The sequence below is a fragment of the Kogia breviceps genome, chromosome 5, assembly GCF_026419965.1.
Source record: "Kogia breviceps isolate mKogBre1 chromosome 5, mKogBre1 haplotype 1, whole genome shotgun sequence".
Classification (NCBI taxonomy): Eukaryota; Metazoa; Chordata; class Mammalia; order Artiodactyla; family Physeteridae; genus Kogia; species Kogia breviceps.
Window position 1 is genome coordinate 89,974,930 of NC_081314.1, and position 21,419 is coordinate 89,996,348.

The following is a 21,419-nucleotide window of genomic DNA, read 5'->3' on the forward strand; positions in this document are numbered from 1 at the left end:
CAAAATTGAACAACCAAATATGGACCTCAGAAGGAAACTTCCATTTTGAGATTACATAACACAAGTCAGCTTTGCATTAGTTATTGTAGCTTGGCTGAATTTCTGTCTTTCCAGTTTTTAATTTATTTTGAAGTAGTTAAAGAACAGCATAAATTTACAGAAGAAAAGAGAATGGCTTCCAAGAATTCAGAAGCCACCCAGACTTCACGTAGCCAATAAGAATTTAGGTTAAAAATATTTTTTAATTAAAAAAACTGCCTATGGGCTAAATTTGGAAATGGGCAGCTTAATGAGATTGTCACTACTGAAATCACTCCGTTGCTGTTTGTTTTTGCCGCCTTCCCACTAATCTGAGAGTCGCCACTTCTTCAAATTCTATTTCAAGAAAGTTGATAAATCACGTTTAGGAGGTATTTTCTGAAACGTAACTCAATACTTCAGAGAGAAAGAAACACATGTGTTGACAATGGAAAGGAATGGAATCACTTGGAGTCCACTCGGAAAGAATATTCCTTTTAGTCTTGAGATACCCGACAACTATTCAGAACTGATCTCCACAGTGGATGTCAGGCAGAAAGCTGGCGTATTCGTCTTTGGATTAAGATAAGACCAAGAAAGTTTTATTTTCAAAAAAGGACTCCATTTATCCTGCCCACAAAGCAAAAAATATTAATTAGGAAATGAGATTCTAAATCTCCTGTTGTTATTTTTCTGACAAAGCAAACATAACTGCAAAAAGGGTGAGAGGTGAATGAGCCTGGGACATTCCATTCCCTACTTTCTTCATCATAATAGTCCCTGGATAAAGGGACATGACCTAGGGGTTGGGGTTTGGGTAAAGGAGCTTTCTTCTACTCGTGACTGAGCTGAGACCACACTCCAGCTGTCAGTAGAAAACGAAACGAGAAATAACAGGATCCAAATCTCTGCAGCCCATGTAAGTTGTACAAAGCTGCTGCTTCTATACAGAAACTTGGGGGTCAGAAGCAGGGACTGTGTTCAGTGGACCATCAAAATGGTAACATCCTTGGCCTTCTTGCAGTCTCCAGCCTAATAGTAATTACAGGAAGAATTGGAAAATAGCGTGGCACGGTGCCCATAGACATGTGCGTACTGTCCCTACCTACCAGGAAGGTAGCCTGCTCCTGTGGAGAAGGACCTGGAGCTCCTGCATGCAGACCTCCAATGCCTGGCTTTCTGCCACAGCTTATGGGGAAGATTACATAGAATGGACTTAGCCCAGAAATCCTATTACAATAAAATGAATGTTTTGCTGAATAGAAAGAGCACTGGGCTCTGTGTATTGTACTTTACCATACGCATCATCTGAACAGGCCTTGGCGTTAGCTTGGAATATGTACAAGGCACAGCCCCTTGGTGACCCTGAGGAAGCCAGTGGATCCAAGCTCAGTAAGGTCTGAATACAGTTGGAAGGAGAACAAACAGGGAGGAGAAGCCTAATCTCCAGCTGTTCAGAAAGTCCTTCTGATTTTGCCATTAAGATGTATAAGTCTTCTCTGCTCCAACCTGTTGTTTCAATTGATTATACTTTTCTCCAAATATATCTGGATTGTAGTTTGTCCTGATTTGAGCCTACACTTAGAAGAAAATTGTTTTGAGGAAAGATTCACAGAAATCTGTCCATTTGGAGTTTGCTTGAGAGAAGACAGGAAAGAGGTTTATTTTAAGCTGTTAAGATTTTTGGATGCTCTTCTTGCATTCAAGAGGATTTTTTTTTTTTTTTTTTTTTTTTTACTTTCAAATGTCACTCTTACCGTAGATTAATTTAAAAGCCTAATTTCTTTAAGGTAAAATATTCAGTTTCTATTTAGAACTAACAGATTTGGGGCATTTAAAAATAGTGCCCTTGACTTGTTAGTATCTTTAACTTCAGAAACATTCCACCAGTATGTGGTGTTCCAAGCTTTCACAAGCGCCTGAATTTTTACAGCACCTTTTTATTTGTCATGTGTTTAGCAAAATTATTCTTAGTCATGCCATAATGTCCACTTCCCATCAGTCATTATAATTCTTCCCAATTTACAGATGAGAAATCTGAGAAAATTGACACCCAGATAGATGAATGCTTAGTAGTTACCTCGTTCAGATACGGGGATGGGGAGAGGGGGATGTCTGTGGATTTTCCTTCACTGTGAGCAGCCTGAATTCTCAGTTCTGAGCCCGGAGATGGCATTCCTTACTCGAAACAGGCATCTTGAAAGTGTTCAACTACTCATATTGGTGATGAGGTTATAGAACACAAAGGGTAAGCATCCCCACGGAAGAAAAGTCAGCTCTGCATACGAACTGATCGGGGTGGGCAAGCCATGACATTGTTGCATCTGAAGGACACAGGCCATGTTTTGGAGCAAAGAGAACAAGTCCGACCCCTTAAATTCTCAGTTGGCTATTTAACCTGCGAGCCACTTCAAGTTCAGCAGAAGATCCCAGTAAAAGTCAAAGCAAGAGGGAATATGGCTGAGAAACGCTTTCCTCGGTGAAATGATGAGGTTAATACCGCTACTGAAACGTGTGCTGCTTTTCAGTGCACCCACTACAATCACCTTTTAGCAATATTCCCCCATCACCCTCTAGCTTGTCACCTCATCACCATTTCTAACAATCTCATGGTAAACAAACGCAGATAGGAGCGGAAGGCATTAGGATGAGTTTCGGAATGCAAAAGGTACCAAACCCCTAGGCGTTTGACAGAACAGTTCCCACTGCACAGGCTGAGGATGAGCTGAGCCAGGCTCTCCCTTTAAACACTTAACAGGACTAAACCAAGTCAGGAGAGCAGAGGAAGCTCTCCATGGGAAAACCTTTCTTGACAACTATCAAGCCATAGCACATCACAGTCATGTACATGTGAAAGATGCTCCCATTTTGTTTTCCCCCAAATAAGGCTCCCACTGAAGGGAGAAGCGATTCTCCACCCCCATCCCACCCCCGTGGGCAGTCGCCCTGCTTTGGGCTGTAGAACCACCTAAGTCCAATGTCTCTGTTTCGTTGGAAGCTGACATCCGTGGTTACTTACCTTCTCAGGTTTTGCACTGGCCTCATCAGATCGTCTCATTTTCTGTGTCCTTGCCAAGATGCGCTTACACATTAGCAGTTTTTATTGATTTTTAATTTAACCTTTACACATTACCAAACTGTTGTGAGGGTGGGTTTAACTTTGACTCTGTAGGTAGCATGACCCTGCCGGGCTGAACGCTGTCGAGGGGTCGGGTAGGTGCTTCCTTGGCTCTCTCTTGCCGTCCATCTTCATTGGCCTTCCCCCTCCCACCCCTTTGCCTCAGTCCCCAAGCCTGAAGAGATCAGTACACTTGGTTCAGTGTGAACTTTTAAGCAATTTTTTTAGAGAACAAAACAAAGAGGATTTTTTATGGCAAACTCCATTAATGCCACATTAAGGCTGACATTTTAATTACCCCAAAGTCAGGAAATGCAAAGTTCAGGTTCCCACAGCAAAAGAAACTGTCCCCTTGAGTCCCAGCATTATAGCAGATTCTTTCATTCCCGGATTACACAACACCAGGCGTGGGGACATTGTTTTTCATCCACGTACGTGGAAAGGAACACAGCTTTTATCCTTTGTTTTTTTCCTGTAAATACAGTTGAGGATATGGGTCTTTAGCTTCCCTTTCCAAACCATCTATATGTATTATCCTGGAACGGAAGATGATTAGAGCTCTACATGTGCGCACGGACAGAATTAAAGTTGCTGTGGGAACATTAACTCTGATTTCCGGACTTCCGTGCCAGTCACATTTAAACCATAATGTTGTAATTTTTGGCATGTAATAAATGTGCATTTCATGTACACAGACAGAAAGAAGCATAAAATGTATTTTAAAGAGCAATTAATTACTAACTTTGTGATTAAAAAACATTTGGTGCATGTTCCTTCCCATTTAGCATCAGCTGCTGGTCTTAGCCAGGCCTAATAGATGACATACTGTGTCTCATCCTGCATCTCAGATGTACTTACTGTATGTTCCTGTTCTTCTAGATAATTAATTCCCTTAGTAAAGCTGTAGGGGGAAAAGAAAATGGAAGGAATATGCAAGCATGTAAATAGGGTAAAGGATATTTTGAAGGAAATGATTCATTTCTGCAAATAAACCTTAGTCCCTGATAAAGAGCCAGAAATCTGCTAAGTGGGTGTAGACAGAGGTTTCTGGCCACCTTAGAGAATCTGGTCCAGGGCCATCAGAACAACTTCAAAGCAGATTTCCCCCTGAATTCTGGGCATGCCCAATGGGGGAGTGATTTTACTCTGTAATAACTCTTCAAGCTTAAGGCATAAAAAGTTGTCTTACTCTGTAACAGCTTTTCAGTTTATATTCAAACTGGAAAAGAAAAGTCGTAGGGACTCATGTAAAATAGAGGTTTTTCCAAAGAATCCCTGATTTACGGAGCAGTGTTTTTAATTCCTTTAGATTTGAATCTGGTTGACCTATTTGTGTTAGAGAAGGAAGTGTTTCAAAAATAACTGTTTGAACAAGTTTGTTAGTAAAAAGGATTAGTAGCAATACTCTAAGGTACAGTGTTTAAGAACACAAATACTTGAAGGTTTATTTGAAACTGGGTGAGATAGAATTTTTACTGAAGGGATGTGTCGTCTAAATGCTCAGGTCAAGCTTTTTTTTTTTTTAACATCTTTATTGGAGTATAATTGCTTTACAACGGTGTGTTAGTTTCTGCTTTATAACAAAGTGAATCAGTTATACATATACATATGTTCTCATATCTCTTCCCTCTTGCGTCTCCCTCCCTCCCACCCTCCCTATCCCACCCCTCTAGGTGGTCACAAACCATCAGGTCAAGCTTTAAGGGGAACACGCTTATGGAGAATCTGAACCTCTGTACTTGCTATTTCTTCATTATCTCTCCTGTCGTGTATTCCTTTTGTTTAGCTTGGTTGTGTGTAGTATCTAACCTTTAAGAAAAAGACTTCAGTTTTACAGGGCTCTGATTGCTTTTACTTGGGCTGTCTGTACGTGTGAATGCATGTCTGTATGAGTGAAAACTGCTCAAGCAAGTTTGAAGGTCTCTTTGGCAAATTCAACTGCGTGTTCAGAAAGTTTCCAATCAGAAAGCTGATTCAGTGCTAAACCTTCCAAAAACTTCCTGAGGCACCTGTTCGCATGAAAAGATTGGATTTCTGCTGGAGGTGCTCAGAAGGCAGTGTTTATAACTGAAGATCTCTGTTTGGAGTGCCAAAAAATGAAAAACATTTTTGCCCCAAAAAAACCTCCATAAATGTTCAAAATGTATCATCAAACAAAAGCTTCATTTGGATTCAAATGCATGTATCTCAGCAGATGTGTCTAAGCTAACTGGAATCCCACAGGAGCAGCTGAACTGGATTTTGGTATGTCTTGATAACTGAAAGAGTTATTCTTAGACTTTGGAAGGACAAAAATGGTCCATCTGTGAAGAACTGTAATAGAGACATGACAAAAAACAGCATCCTGTGAAAGAGTTTATTTATGGAATTTAGGACAAGTTGGACAATCCTGAAAACATTTTGGGGTCACACTAATTTGCAGAAGAAATAGAGTCAAAATGGGATGAAATAAGCCACTACAGATAGTTATTATCCTATGGCTTGCTATTAATTTTCTCATAGATTCCATATCAGTTAAACAGTAAATAGAGCATCTTTGATGTAACTAAATGCTCTCATTGTCCCCAGAGTGTCTCACATTCCTCTTTATTCTACTTCCTATAAAGAATTATATATTTACCTTTTCATTGCTAACAGTTTAATCCTGTTTTCCTGCTATTTCATTAACCAAGTAAACCTCTTACTTATTAAGTGTGGATTCATTTCTTTAAAGATTGTCTTTCCCTTTTTAGAAGTCCACCTTTATTTTCCTGAGTTAAATGATACATAATCTCTTTAGAATTATTTTTATTACCTTTGATACCCTATTATTTAGAGGTTTCAGTGTTAATCCCACACTTATACGTTAGAAGGCCAGTTAATTTTTTTTATTTGCTCTAATTTCCTAGAGTTTCCACTTAATATATCTGGGGACACATTTATTTTTTAAAATCATATGTCTTGAAGTTTCACGTCACAATCTACCTCTTTTTATGAAAATGTTTCTCTTTTTAATAAAAATTGTCCTCTCCCTACAATGCTAACGTAACTGGACATCTTCCATAGCCACTTGACTCAGTAACTTCCAGAAGTCACTCTTACCTTGTTCACTCATGCCTTTCTCCATTTAGCCACGCATCAAATGCTGTTGAACCCCTGCGTCTGTGCCAAGACCTCAGCTAGGACCAGGGGTGAAGATACAAACAAAATACCGTCCCCACACTTTAGGAACTCATGGTGTTCCCACACACTTTCCCCAACTTTTAAACCTGTAAAAGGGGATATACAAATGTGGTATGAAAATGTCTGATGATGCACAAAAAGCTCCCAACCTCCTGAAGCAGTGGAAAGGGCTTTGCAGGGGAGGTGACATTAGACCTGGATCAGGAAGGAATAGGTGTGTGTAAAGCTGAAGAGGGAAGGAACAGCCTTCCAGGCAGAAGGAACAGAAGCAAAACCACAGAGGCACAAAAAAGAGCATATGGTGTTCTCGGAAAACAGAGCAGTTCAGTTACCAGACTCAGACCTTCTTACGGTTTGCCTCATTTTAATATAAACTCACAGGACACTTTGTATTTGGGTAACATTGCCTGTCACTAAAAGTCAGCTGGGCTGAGCTACATGTCCCTTTAGAGACATTTGCTTTCCAAATAAATAATAAAGCAAGACACCACTTATTTTCTAATGGGAAAAGTGCCTTTCTTTGCATGAGGTCAGTAGGAAAGTATTAGGAAAAATCTAGCGATCATTTATTGATGAATCGTTCAAAATAACTTTTCTTATTGAGAGGTTCATTCCTGGAGCCACAGAGTCACCTGTAAGGGCCATGCTGGAACTCTGTCATTGACTCCTGGTCCCTCCAGATTCTAGCCATCAGTCTTCTTATGAAATCCTCCCAGGTCCCTTGGGAAATCTGGTCTCATGGCCCATTGCTTTGAGTCACACCATGCCGTGTTACTCTGCCGATATTGCATGAATGCTTATGATTGTCCACGTATAATTGGTAAGGCTGATTGCTGACCTTCAGGGCTCTATTCTTCATCTTTCCATCTCATGTCTTGCTGAAGCACATCTTTAATTCTTATCTGCAGCTGCTGGTGACAGTTTCATATGTGCTTCCTCCACTCGTGGCAAATTTCGCTATATGAAATTAGTGTTCCTCCATATCTGTCAAAGCCTCTCACATCCTGACTTAAAAAAAAAAAAAAACCACACACACATGTACTACTGCCTTCAGAGAAGGATCATTTGATTGAGAGCATGCATGAAGATTCTAGAAATTTCAAGTCAGATCCTTCTACCAATCGCTTCATACCAGGTACTGTAGTGAAACCTCTTATTACCACGTGCTGAATAAGCATGTCTGCTTTTTTTTTTTTTTTTTTTGCTTTGCTTCTGCTCCTACATCTACTGTTCTCTCTAAGGAACGTGTGCAGTTAGAACTTTTCATCAGCATTGAAAGAGATTAAAGTTTAGCTGGTTTGAACCTATTATTATATACATGGGGAAACTTAGGCCCAAAGAGAACAAGGGTCATACCAAAAGGTTCTCAGCCTAGTGAGTGGAAGAGCCAAAAATAGAACCTTGCTCCCTCCATCCCCACCATACTGTGCTGCCTGTTATTGAGTCTGCGTCTAAGAGAACTTACATTCTCTGAACCAGAAGGAGTCAGGACTATTTATCCATCAGTTTACTGAATGCTTTCCGTGTAGAGGACCAAGCCTAGGTATTGTACAGGATGCAGGTTTATGAACTGGAGCCCTGTGCTCAGAGACTTAGAGTCGCATGGAGAAGATCAGATACATGCACAACCAACTGCCCTGCAGGGTGGTTAAAGCTACATCCCTGTTTACCCGGATGCACAAGAGCATCGATTGACTCAATTCACTGGCTTGGCAACCATGTGTAGAGTATATCTTAGGTGTCTGGCACTACACTGAGTTCTGCAGGGTAGAAAGTTGGAGACAAACAGACCCTGCCACCAAGAATTCTAAGACTTAGTACATGCCCTCAAATCACCATTATCTTAGATAGAAGTTAGAAAGTTCATAAAATACATTATAATACAGTTAACATTAACATCCAGTTCAGTTTATCAGGAAAGGTTCCATCTGAGGTCTCTTGAAGGATGAATAGAATTTCATTGGAGTTTAGGCATTAGGGTAAGGTATAAGGTGTTTGTATTCTGGAGCAAAACTGTGGAAAAGTTTTAAGTAGGGGTTGCCATGATCTGGACTTTGCTTTGGGAAGATCTAATCTAGCAACAGGGATGTGGAACGTGCTTGGATGTGGAAGGGGGGTGACGAGAGAGAGGACAGAGCCCAGGAAGCCTTGTCAGTTGTTCAGATTATTGGTAACCTGAGGAGGCTGGTGACAGGGGGATGGGGAAGATCCAGGTTCAACAGACTTTGTGGATGAGGGTGGGCAGCTCCAGGAGCTGACAGAGTATTAGATAAGAGAGAGGAAATCATCAAAGATAATTCCAAGATCTCAAAGAGAGAAGGTGAAAAGGAAGTAATGAGAGGAACAGAATACAGTTCAGTTTTGTACAATGTGGAGTATGAGATACCAGGGGTAGACCCTGTGCAGACAACTAACATTGAGTTATAAATAGGGTACTGGAGTAAAGCAGGATGATTTGAAATTAGGGCTAGCAAATGCTTTGGCCAAGAGGGGCATACTTTAAGCCATGAACGTAAGAGTAAATTCAAAGAAGATTTTTGTTGAGAGAAAAAAAGGAAAATAGAACCTTGGGAAATATTTATATTGAGTGATAAGAAAGAGAAAGAAAATGAAGAACCCTCAAAGGAGGGAAAGAAAGATGGTCTAATATATAGGAGGAAAAGCAGGACAGTGCAGAGAGACCAGCGGGGAGAGGAAAGGTAGAAGGTAGGCAGTGCAGGTACTGCAGCCTCCCAGAGGCTGTCGAGAGAACAGAGTCCGATGCATCACGCAGACACCTTAGAAAAGGGTTCAGGAGCACACAGAATGAATGGAACACCAACAGTAATGAACCAGTTTTTTTTTAAGTTTAATACTTTAAAAAGAAAATAATGAACAGGTAATGCAAAAGCAGGGTGGTGAATATTTTTATGATACAGCAGCCCTAAGCCCATTTATAGACTGAAGAATAAAAACCAGTGTTAAGGGAGACTCTGCAATTAAATAGGCAAGGTGAGAGAATTAGATCTCTCATTTTACAGGGAAATTGGGATGATAAATATATGTAAAGGAAATTTGAAATCACTACCCAAGCCCAAAGAATCAGTAATTTTATTATATTAGTTCTTTCTCTACTTCTTCCCGACATTGGTTTCTCTTCCCTGTAGCTAATAAGAACCAGTGTCTTGCAAAAATTGTTACATCCTCTTCGGATGACTTCACAAATATTCACTAACCCTCAGTAATCTCTGAGCATTAGGTAGAGGACAGATATTATAGACTTTGAGCCTTTAACTTTTCTAAAAATTTTTAAAACAAGTTATTTCAAAGCATAATCCATTTTTTTTAAATGCCACATTCTGTGACTTTCTTTCACGATAGATCCAATTCAAGTAGTTGCTAGTAACAAGCCTATATGTTGTTCTCATGTACTCCTGCATTGTCACAAGACATCAAGTTCATTATTTGTGGGGCATTTTTAACTTGTTTATTTAGTCTGTGTTGTTCTCTTTGATGGTTAAACACATCCCTATGGCCACAGTCCCCTGAACACACAGTATCTGCAATTACTCCTACTTCAGGGTGGTGCTCTGGAACCAACTAAATGAAATGTTATTTCGCTCTGCTATTAAATTACTGTAAAGCTAAATAAGAAAATTATTTTCTCACTAGAAATTATACAAACAACCACATGGAGGAATTTTGAATATGAGTTTTTATAATTTCACAGGGAACAATGAATTCATAGTTGACGTCAAAATGGACCTTGAGGAGGTTTTCCTTTCCTCTCCAACTCCAAAAAAGAATTTCCTCCGACTCATTTATCCTCAGCGGTTTTAGCTAGGTTCGTGTTATCCATTTTATGCCAAGATCTCACGCAGTATTAGATGAGGGCATGCATAATTTTTAAGAAAGCTTGGTGTGGCACGTAGAACACCACGTGAAGAATTTCAAGAAGTGGTAACTAAATTAACTTTGTCATTCAGTTTTCTGCTGTAATGATTTCCTTTCCTGTATAATCACTTATTGTCTCTTTGCCTTATATCTCAACCGGTACTTGGATATAAAGGAGATAATGAAAGAAAGGTGTATATAAATTTGAGCTACAGAGTGTAATCCCATGTCTCATGGAAAATGCACATGCAAATTCTGAACTTCAACCATGAGAAGTTAACCCCGTGGAAAAGGAAGTATATCTTTTTTTTCAGGGAAATATTGTAGGTCTCTCCAGGCAGGCCTGGATATTTTTTTTTCCAATTTTAAGAAAACCCCCCTAAATGTAGCCTATTCCATTTTATTCTTGACATTAGGTCTGGGAGGGGTGATTGGATCCTAGGCTGCTGAAGCAGCCTCATAATCCTTGGCTGACATGCTGAGTGGCACTCCCCAGCAGACATGATGTCCTTGGGTAGTGGCACAGGCAGAGACTTTAAGCAGAGTGTAACCCCTCCCTCCAGAGGAGGAATTCCGGAGCTGGAGGCCTTAAACTCCACTGGCACCATGACTGGGCCTCCCTCTCAGAGTCTATGAACTTCCTAAGAAGATAGGCACATGCGGATGCATGTCAATGTGCGGGCTGTTCTTGGACACGACTGTATAACTTTGCTTAGGTTGGGGTCAGAGAACTAAAAGCAGGAAAGAGCCACTTCCCCAGGACAAATCCCAGTCAGAATCTACATCCCCACACCTGGCCCCCAAAAGTAAAGCAAGAAGCAAAGGAGGAAAAGTCCGACGTGGACTGACTCCTGAAGCTCGTTCGGGTTCTCTCAGTGTGCCCGCAGGGCAGGGACAGGTATGCTAACAGACTTGGAAAGCTGTTTCCTGAACATGTTGATAATGGACTAAGATTCGGACCATGTGTTGCTCTGAAAATGTTTTCTTACCCCTTGGTCTGGTTGTTTGCCCTTTTGCATGTGAACTTCAGCCTATGCATGCAGTTTACGTGCCTTTACTTAACCTCCCTATGTTTCCATGTCCTCGAGTGCATGATGAGAATGCAAATAGTATCTATCTCACAGCATTATTATAAGGGTTAGAGGGAATGCTATATGGAAAGCCCCTAAAACAGACCAGACAGACAGCACTCAGTGAATCTGAGCATTAGCTAGAGTTTCAGCGTTTTAAATTATGAAGTAAATATGAACTAAAATTGATGCGACATAAATGAAGGTTGTAGCAGGTGCTCCATCCCTCCCCCTGAGAAAGACTGAGACAGAAGCCATAGGTCTGTAGGAGGGTCTGTTCTTCACTTCAGGAAATGGCCAATGCCCTTCTCCTTGTCCCTCCTTGGATTCAAGCCTGGGCAGACAGGGAAGCCTCTCCATCATCTTTTTGCCTTCTTTTATTCCCCCATTTTTCTTGTGTTTTCTAACATTGGAAGAGAACTAATACTACTAAGCATCTACTTTTTGTCAAATACATTACATCATTCTTACAAAACACCCCATTTTACAGATAAGGAAACTGTGGTTCAGAGAAGTTTAAAAAAAAAACTTTCGGAATGTTTTCTTCTTGGTCTAGGGAAGGCTTAGGGTGTTATTTACATTATAGTATAGTATGAACCTATTAAGTTCCTTTCTGTCTCAAGTACATTCTAATCAATGAGAGATTTTCAGATTATGGAGAGTGGATTTGTCTACTGTCTGACCTCAGAATGCATTGTGGAACCTGTGCGTGCCTCTACTGTGCACCCTTAGGCATCCTCTTACTGTCCATCTTCCAGCCCCGATACCTAAAGAGGCCAAAACATCAGGTCCTGAGAATTGGCAAACTGCTGTGCTGCCACATCAGACAGCCCCTTCCAAAATGACGCACTTACAACTAAAGAAATGCATCTTTTACCTGTTTTGAAAGACAGTCTGCCTGGTGGCTTCAGAGTATTTTGAAATAAATCAAAATAGAAGTGAAGTTGCAAGAGTAAATGTGTTTCACTGCAGAGGAGGATTCTCTTAATCACTCAGCTCACTTACCTTCTTCCATTCTGAAGCAGTTCGCAGTAGTTGGCAAAAAAACATAATCTTAAGAAATTCAGTAAGACCTGTTGGCTGATTGTACCTAGTGAGCCTTTCCTGTCTACATAGGAAAGGTGCCTACATAGTTTGGGGTAATGCTTGTAGATAATTTCAGACATTTGCTTCTCTCAACTCTGGAGCACTTTTGCTGCTGAGTGTAGAATTCCAGAGACACACGGGTATGGAACTTGAGCTACAAGGCTTTTAGTAATAGTCGCAGATCAAGTGCTTAACTAGATTGTGTGCAAGTCCGTAGAAATCCCAAGTCAGAGCTTTAAAATAATAACTTACTGAGTTATCATTCCTACATCTCATATGCTATATTCCTTAAATCACATGGCTAATCAGCAGAATCCAAAGACACAAATTAGATGATAACAATGTTTACAGAGAAAATATACGTGTAGCTTGAAAAGTAAGGATCCTCAGGGTTGCAATCCCACCAAAAAAAAAAAAAAAAAAATGTAGCAGTTGCAATCTGAACTCTCAACATTGTAGCCAAGAAAGGACTGACTATAACAATAGAGAGAGTTTTAAGACAGAACTTGGTTAAAGGAGTCTGGACCTTCGAGAAACATGTTTGAGAAAGAGTCAGAAGAAATACTAGGTAAGATAAATTAATTATTCCTGTTCCTCGAGGAATATTCTAGCAGTTAAATTATTAAATGCTTATTTTTGGCCAGGTGGAAGAATTTGTAAGGGCATAAATTCTGTCTATCTTGTTCACTGCTGAATTCTTAGCACCTAGCAGAGAAGGGCTTAGCCATTTTAGGCGCTCAGCAAATATTTATTGAATGAATAAATGAGTGAACGTGGTATAGGGAGAACTGAGCAAAAGCGAGAGCATGGTGTGTCTGTGAGCATCGCTCCAGTTTGTAAAAGCAGAGTTACTGATTTTTTACCTAATTGTTTTCATTCAGCAGACCTACAAAACAAAGCGTATCACAGATACCCTCTGGTTTTTATGCTGGGAAAAGAGAATCCCTTTCTGTTGGATGTAGGCTGCTACATGTTTTGATTCTAATAGCAATATGGCGGGGTTAAGGTCGACTTTGTAGGATAATCTGGTGCCTGTTTTTGATAGATATCATGAAAATAGACACTTATTTTCAAGATGCTCAAACAGATGATTAGGCGAAAGCTCCAGCAAACCTTGAAACAACAAAAAGGAAAGGTTTTCCCACTCCCACTTCTGATTTACTGTGCCATCCTGCAGAGTTTTCTGCAACCCCACAGCCTCCTCTTGGCTTCACCCTTCTCCCAGGTGAAAAGGCTTTGCCTAGGAAGTAAGTACAGCGTGTGACTGTCAGTCTAGCAAGGAGACAGTTCTTGAGAAATCCACTCCACACACGCAGGGCTCCCAAGCCCCTCTCACGGGAAGGGCATGATGTGATCTGCAGCAGGCAGAGCTGGCCCAGGGAAACAAGAGGTTGGTGTAGAATCCTGGGGCCCTCATGCTGGAAGGGCCCTCCAGAGAGTACTTCCCAACCACCCTCCCTCCACTAGCCGGACAGTAGAAAGATGTGTCAAAAAACAAATTCCTGGATGAATACATGGAGGATTAAATGAATGAGAGATGAGTTCACGCCTCCAGAAGTCCCTGCCATCCCACTTGAATAGAAAGCTAACTTTGAAGCCACTCAGTTCTCCATAGCACGGTTTTGTACATACTCAGCCCTGGAATATGCTTGCCATCTGCTGCCAGCGCCCAGGACTAAGGAAGTATCTGGGAGGGTAGGAGGAGGCCAGGCGGGAAGAAGAGAGACACTCAAAACGGGCTAATGATCTCCTTTGCGTTGGAGTCTAGGTTTCAGAACATCAGTCCCATACTTCAAGAACAAAACGCCAGTGTGTCTTAGACCACACCAGGCGCCGGCACATCAGATAAGACCTGCACTGTGTGGTGCTCAGTCACCGAGCCTCAAGAAGTACTCAAAGTGAAATTAAAGGAGCAAACTGAGGAGACTGAAAGGAGAAAGGCTTAGCTTAAAACACAATCAGGAGGGCTCTGCAGATATGTGTCTTAGGGTTACAGTAGTTCAGAAATGAATCTACTAATTAAAGGGCTAGAAAATGCTATAGATCCCAGGAATTTAAGGATCTTAGAAGAAATGAGACATTTCTCCATACATTCTGAATACCTGGCGATCCTTTAGTAGAATCTCAGGGTGAAAGTGACCGGGCTATTGTGCACTGTTGCAGATTTAAACAGTTGATTAAGAGTTACAGATGGCTGTACTAGAAGCATGGGTGGGTGGTCTTTTAAAAGCAGTAAAAGCTGTTAAGCGAAGCCAAGTAAGACCAGAGAGCATCTCTGCAAGGCAGTGACTAGCTGTCGGATCTTCCTAGTTTCCCTGATATTATCTGTATAAATTGTTGCTTATGGCACAGACTCATATTGCTAATTTATATACTGAAATGACATGCCAGCAAATAATTATTAATCTGGGGATATGCACTAGTGAAAAAAATTACAGTTAGCTTTGCTTTTGAAAAAGATTAGCTAGTTGAAGGCAAGTATTTTTATATATTCAGTAGTAGTTCTCTATCTCAAGTTTGAGAATTGGCAAGGTGGGGAAACAAATCCTTTTGGCCATGCAAGGAAATAATCTCATCAGAGATATATGAAATATAAATTTAGAAGCATTGACAATCCCAAGCATGTAAAAATCACTTTAGGGAGCACAAAGTGATTGCCCAGAAGTATGTCACACGCAGTGCCTTGGTGTGGTCGAAACAGTAAATATTTGTTGCTGCGTGAGCTCTGGCCTTGACTCTTGTCTGCCATCAGGAACAAGTCACACAACCGTGACTCACCCATAATTAGAAGATTAGTATTGCCTTAAATCTATCTTGTATACTGCTTCTCTTCTTAGGAACCCTATATGCTTTCAGATTCTATTTTATTTGTCCTACACCATCCTTGTGAAGCACAAGCTTCTTTCTTTTACACGTGGGATAATTGGTCCACAAAGGAATAACTTAATTCTTTGTCTTTAAATATGAAATGATTGATAACCATTATATGACACAGCTTATTGTACTATTTTTCACATTATTTCAGTTCTCCCAAGCAAAGGACATATTTTATCTTTCTCATTATTATTTTTAATTGGTTTTCAGAAAAGTTGAGATAAAAACAGAATTTAACAAATATCCCATGGAGATATTTGGTGTTCTCTTTTCTTTCAAGAATAAATCAAGACCATCTCTGCTCCTGTCTCCTGACTCTCTCGGCTGATAGCCAAAGTCCCATGCCAATTTTCAAATGAGTACACGTTCATTCTAATAGCTGGATCACAGTCCCCCTGACTGAGGAAGCAGCCTTGTAAATTCATGTCTGGAATCTGCAGAAGTTACTTTTGATTATAAACTTTAACAGTTGACCTGAACCTTTTTAAACAGTACTAATATGTGACCTGGTTGTGAGTTCAGCAATAAATTTATATCCTGTATGTGAAAGGCCAAAGAGAAAACTAGTGTCTTTTTATCCTCTCTGGTGACCCACACCAAATATTGCATATTTACTTTGTAAATGAGGACACCCAGTGGCCACCAAGTGGAAATATTCTAAACAATCCCTGACACTGTTTATGCAAATATAAATACCCATTATCAAAGCTGATTGATAGATAATCTCTGTAACATCTGTTACCAATCAGTTTACCTTCGCTAAGTTAGGCAAGAGTGCCTGGAGTTTGGCCTGATCACTTTTATATCACATCACAGATTGGCTGTCTCTTCTCACTTTGAGTTGCAAGGTTCCACTGAATTTTCAGATGACAGGAGGACCCAATGAGCTGTCTCTTGGGGGAAATGGAACCAAAGAGATGGGAACAGTATGGCATGTGTCCGAAATCATAAATGAAGGAGCACAGATTGTGGGAAATGCAGTGAACACATAAAGAAACCAATTGCCTTAGACCTTGAATTCATACTGAACACTGAACTTCCCTGATGAGAGGGGGTACGGACAGGGTGAAGAGCATTACCCAGAACTGCAGGGGCACAAAGATCCCTGGGACTACATCATGCAGACATAGCTCAGAGAAAATGTGCACCCTCAGGAGCCACAAGGTGCCTACTTGTTGTTAACATATTTGTGATCTGTGGTGGAGAGCTGAGCAAGTAAGCCCTCAGACAAGACCCACTCAGTGGAAAGAAGTGTGCTGGGCAGTGTGAGGGATCTGAACATTTGTGATGGTAGCTGTAGTTATAACAAGGCAAGGTTCTAGCCTTCGGGAAGCTGGGAGTCTTCTTATAGAGATAAGGCGGGCACAAATGCAGAAAAATGGAAAGGCACGATAATCAATAATATACTGTTAAGGACTGTTAGAAAGTTCAGACCTATCCTACAACATTCAGGTACAAGAAACATTTCCTTATTTTTCTATAGAAAACTAAACCCAAGGCCCCTATCACTAAGTTAGCAAGAAATTTTGTCAAGTTTTAGGGCTCCCTTCCCCTCCCTAGACTTATACAAGACTCATAAAATCTAGGGATCAGTCAGATCCTCAGTCTTTAATGGTCTTCATCATCAACATTACTTGTCCACCTGACAAAGATGCCATTTGGCTGGTACGTCTGACTGCCCGGTACTACTGTGTTAGTTGGGTTTAGACACACGCTTCACAATGGTCCTCTCTGTTGAGCAAGGGCCCAGCCCAAGAGCATCACTGTTCTTCTCAGCTGGGTGTCTTTTTATGTCCAGTCTCCAAAAGTGTGCCAAGCAATCACCCCAACTGGAGTCGTGTACAAGCAGAGACCTCAAACCTTGGCACCTTCCTCATTTGAGGAGAAGTTGATTCTTTCTCTCCTCTGTCAGGCCACCTCAGTCTAAATCCAAAGCACCCATGTCCCCCTCCTCACCCAGAAAGGGCCCAGCTTCATTCCCCATAGAGGACCTAGATTCAAAAAACAAAGCCTTCTCTCTTGAGCCTTTGTTTTTAGGGCTTAACTTCTGATTTGGGTTCTAAAGTCACAAGTCCCTGGAGTAAGGGAGCCCAGAATGGTATGGAAGGTTTGGTCTTTCTTAATCACCTTATTATTATGAAAGTCTTCTAATTCCATGGGGAAAAAACAGAAATTAATGTTTTAGTTTATTACCTCACCCATCAGTGGGAACTAGTTAAAGAGAAAACTCAGGATGGAGTTCAGTATCAAAGAAGGCTCCACAGAGAAGGAAGAACTTTGAATAGGGTTCTCAAATGGTACATAAGATTTGGTAAAGTAGAGGAAGCACAAGAATCTCAGAACTCAGGACAAATTCAGCAGGAGAAGAGAACCAAGAATGAATGCAACACATCAAGAGATGGCAAAATGTCCAACTTCTTAGATTAATGCAGAGATTTTATTTGGGGAAAAATGAGAAAATAAGATCAAATCAAATTGGCAAAGTAAGTCAAGATAATTAGAATGTTACCTATAGCAATAGAAGACTCTTACAGCTTAATATCTTTTTTCCTGTAATATTTAAATAATATAATAAAATATTATATAAGAGTATACATCAAGAATATACTAAAAATAAAATAAAAATACAATACCTTACTCCTAATGAGAATAATTACGAAGTATGCCTTCCACTTCACTTACTTACCAGTGTGCTTCCCAAGGTTTTAAGTTCTGACAACAATTAGACTCTTCTTCATCTCAGCATGAGCCAAAAAGGAACTTACATCTTATTTTTTCTTAAGGAAATCCTGTGCCTGCTTCTATAATGGATCACCCTAGGTGGGCTGTTGAGATGTAGTTTCTGCTACTTTCTTAAACTGGCCCACATCAAATCACCTCTGTGCTTCTATCTTAACCAGTCATCCAGCAAAACAAATTTACCTTTTTCCTTGGCTTTTCCTTGTTACTTTGAGATAGAAGGCCTTCGTTCCTCAGTAGGAATCTACAGTCTATCATGGCTCAAGTCCACACTTTCCATAGAGAAAGAGTTTAGCCCCCTCCTACCAACAAACAGCTATGCTTAAAAACCAGCTGTCACAATGGAAGCAACTTATTTTTTTTCCAGGGAGACACAAGCAAAGAGATCATTTGAGCATGAATCTGAAGATATACTTCAAAAGCAGTTTCAGAACAGTAAGCAACAGAAGAGGTTCTGTGAATTGGGAAGCTCCGTGATTAGTCAAAAAGCTTTTTTTAAATGACACTATAGGGTTCTGTTTTCTCACTTATTGAAGTTCAGACAAAAGTTTTCCCAAAGTCAAAAAATTAATTTCTTACCTAACTATACTTCATCACCAGTTGATATTTTCCAAAGGAATGCCATTCCTGGGAGTTATGCTGGATCTTTGAACTCACTGAAGTTAAAATTTTGTTTTTCCTTTAAAAAATAAGTATATGATGATTCAGAGATCAAAAGGTGAACAGGTTAGTAAGTAAAAAGATGCTTGTTTTTTTTGCTTGGTTGGGTGTTTGTTTTTTTCTTGGCTGCACAGGGTCTTTGTTGCTGCGTGCGGGCTTTCCTTAGTTGTGGCGAGTGGGGGCTACTCTTCGTTGCAGTGTGCGGGTTTCTCATTACAGTGGCTTCTCTTGTTGCAGAGCACGGGCTCTAGGCACACGGGCTTCCGTAGTTGTGGCTCACGGGCTCTAGAGCACAGGCTCAGTAGTGGTGGCTCACAGACTTAGTTGCTCTGCAGCACGTGGGATCTTCCCGGACCAGGGCTCGAGCCCGTGTCCCCTGCATTGGAAGGGGGATTCTTAACCACTGCGCCACCAGGGAAGCCCAGAAAGATGCTTGTTTTTATATAAACACTGTTTTAAGTGTATAGTTTCTTCTCAAGAAAAATAAAAGACCTAATTTATTAACTGTTCTTTTGAATATATGGGCCCTTCTTTAAGGCCTATCCAAAGCAAGTTCAAACTGCATCCTTTGTGAATTTAAGTAGATCATTTTGTTCATTTTTTTAGCCCACCCACGGATGCAGTATCTCTGTGTTTTTGTTCCCCAGATTTAGTGAACAAAGGAAAAGGTTACAATAGGGCAGCAGCTAAATTTGTAAGGAAAGAGCTTTAGGAAAAAAAAAAAAAATCAAACTCCTAAAAGGTGTCTCAAAAGGTTTACAGTATAAGAGGATTTAAAGGCATCAACCTCAGATTTCATTGATTTTTCTCCTTAGTCCCAGCAGGTCCTCCCTCTTCAAGAAGAAGCCATTTCATTTCAGCTTTGGAATGAGGGCATAGGTGTCTTTCAGAATGTTGTCTAGGATTATAGCTATCCATTGCCTTTGTTCACAGCCTTAAAACTTAGCTTTCACAAGCTGTACTGTAAGAGAGTAAAGGTGTTTGAACTTTCAGTGTTTTAGTCCACTGGAATCAGATGCTCAAAGTATATAAATTCATAAAGTATGGGGCTTGATAATACCCCAAAATGAAGTGTTAACTTATGTTTAGAATTGGTTCCATAAAGTTGATGTACAATTATTTGTTGATTAATTGTTTGATAATATCCTCACCTCATAGCTAAAAGGATTTAAGTTAGCTTAAAAGAATATTCAATACATTAATAAATAGGAAAATATATTTATCTATAGCTATAAAAAGGAAATCAGAGTAGAAGTAAAATAAGGAATTGAATGAGGTCGAGGATAAATTTTACGTAGAAAAGCATACCATAAGTCCTATATAGTTGCTAAGATGTGGCCTAATATTTTTTTACTCTTTCAAGTAAAATTTTAATGTTTATTTGTCACAAAACTCATTTATTCATACAACTATAATGCTGACACTGGTCCCTTTATTGAGTTTACAATTATATAAGTATATGAAATACATATATGTAATACACATTTTGAAATAATTTTTTATACAGTATTTAAAAGTTGCTTTCCATTTACAGTCATTACAAAATACTGGCTATATTCCCAGTGTTGTACGATACGTCCTTGAGCCTATCTTACACCCAATAGTTTGTACCTTCCACTCCCCCACCCTCTACATTGCCCCTCCCCCCCACTGGTAACCACTAGTTTGTTCTCTACATCTGTGAATCTGCTTCTTTTCTGTTACATTCACTAGCTTGTTGTATTTTTTAGATTCTACATATAAGTGATATCATACTGTATTTATCTTTCTCTGTCTGACTTATTTCACTTAACATAATGCCCTCCAAGTCCATCCATGTTACTGCAAATGGCGAAATTTTCTTCTTTTTAATGGCTGAGTAGTACCCTATTGTATATATATATATATTGATACCACTACATATTCTTCTTAAGGACGCTTAAATACTTAAAATGTGCTCCAGAATGGATGAAAGTTCATTAAATGTATGAATTACATATATGAATGAAAATTCAAGTAATATAAAAGACATAACCAACCATAATATTGAGATCCTTAATAGAAAAGCATTAGTAATTTTAATATCTCTGTCTACCTGAAATAATAAGCAGTGACTATAAAAGTACATACAGGGTGCTCCCAGCTTTCATTGGTCGTGTATTCCTGAAAATATGTTTGAAAGTCAAATTTCTGAAAGTTGAAGAATTGATTTATGTTTTAGGAGAAGAATTCTGTTACTGATGATTAAAAAAAAAGAAAATGATGAAATCACTAATGGTTCCTATAGCACAGGCTTAAGACAATCTAGAAGATAGGGGAGAACTCTCATTGGGAGATGGCCCAAAGCATCCCCCTTATCACCAGGAATGGAGAAGTAAAGCAGCGCACCTCTCATTGTTGTAAACTGATGACCTTCCCGTAGTTCGCCTGCAGGGGCAATGAGAGCTGGGATATGCTAGGTGTTTGGAACCACAGTAGGAGAAAGAGGTCTTGGTCTGCCTACCACCTTTTACTTGCATAAGTGATTTCCCCAGAGCCACCCTCCAAAGACTGTGGAGATGCCAGTGAGATAGAATGAGCGGGTAGAGACATGCAGGACCATCTGCTGTAGTTGGTGGAAGCTGTGAGCAAGCGATCCCTAACCTCCTGTGGTGCAGAGGCTCAGCAGGTATCCCCTCGATATGTAGGTGAAGTATATACATGACTGAGGTCTTGCCCCTGGCAGGGCAACAGATGTCAATTTGGGGAGGAAGAGGCCTGAGTTGCCACATGCTTCCCAGCTTTCTCCAGCAAGAACTGGCTCTTTCCCAGTGGGACCAGCTTGGTAGGTAGCACCAAAA

The 21,419-nt window shown here is 40.2% G+C and overlaps 1 protein-coding gene across 50 annotated transcripts in view; it reads left to right on the top strand.

Annotated features, from left to right (window-relative positions):
• Positions 1 to 21,419, top strand: part of ZBTB20 (zinc finger and BTB domain containing 20) — an 802,591-nt gene that overhangs the window by 762,668 nt on the left and 18,504 nt on the right. The window lies entirely within an intron of this gene.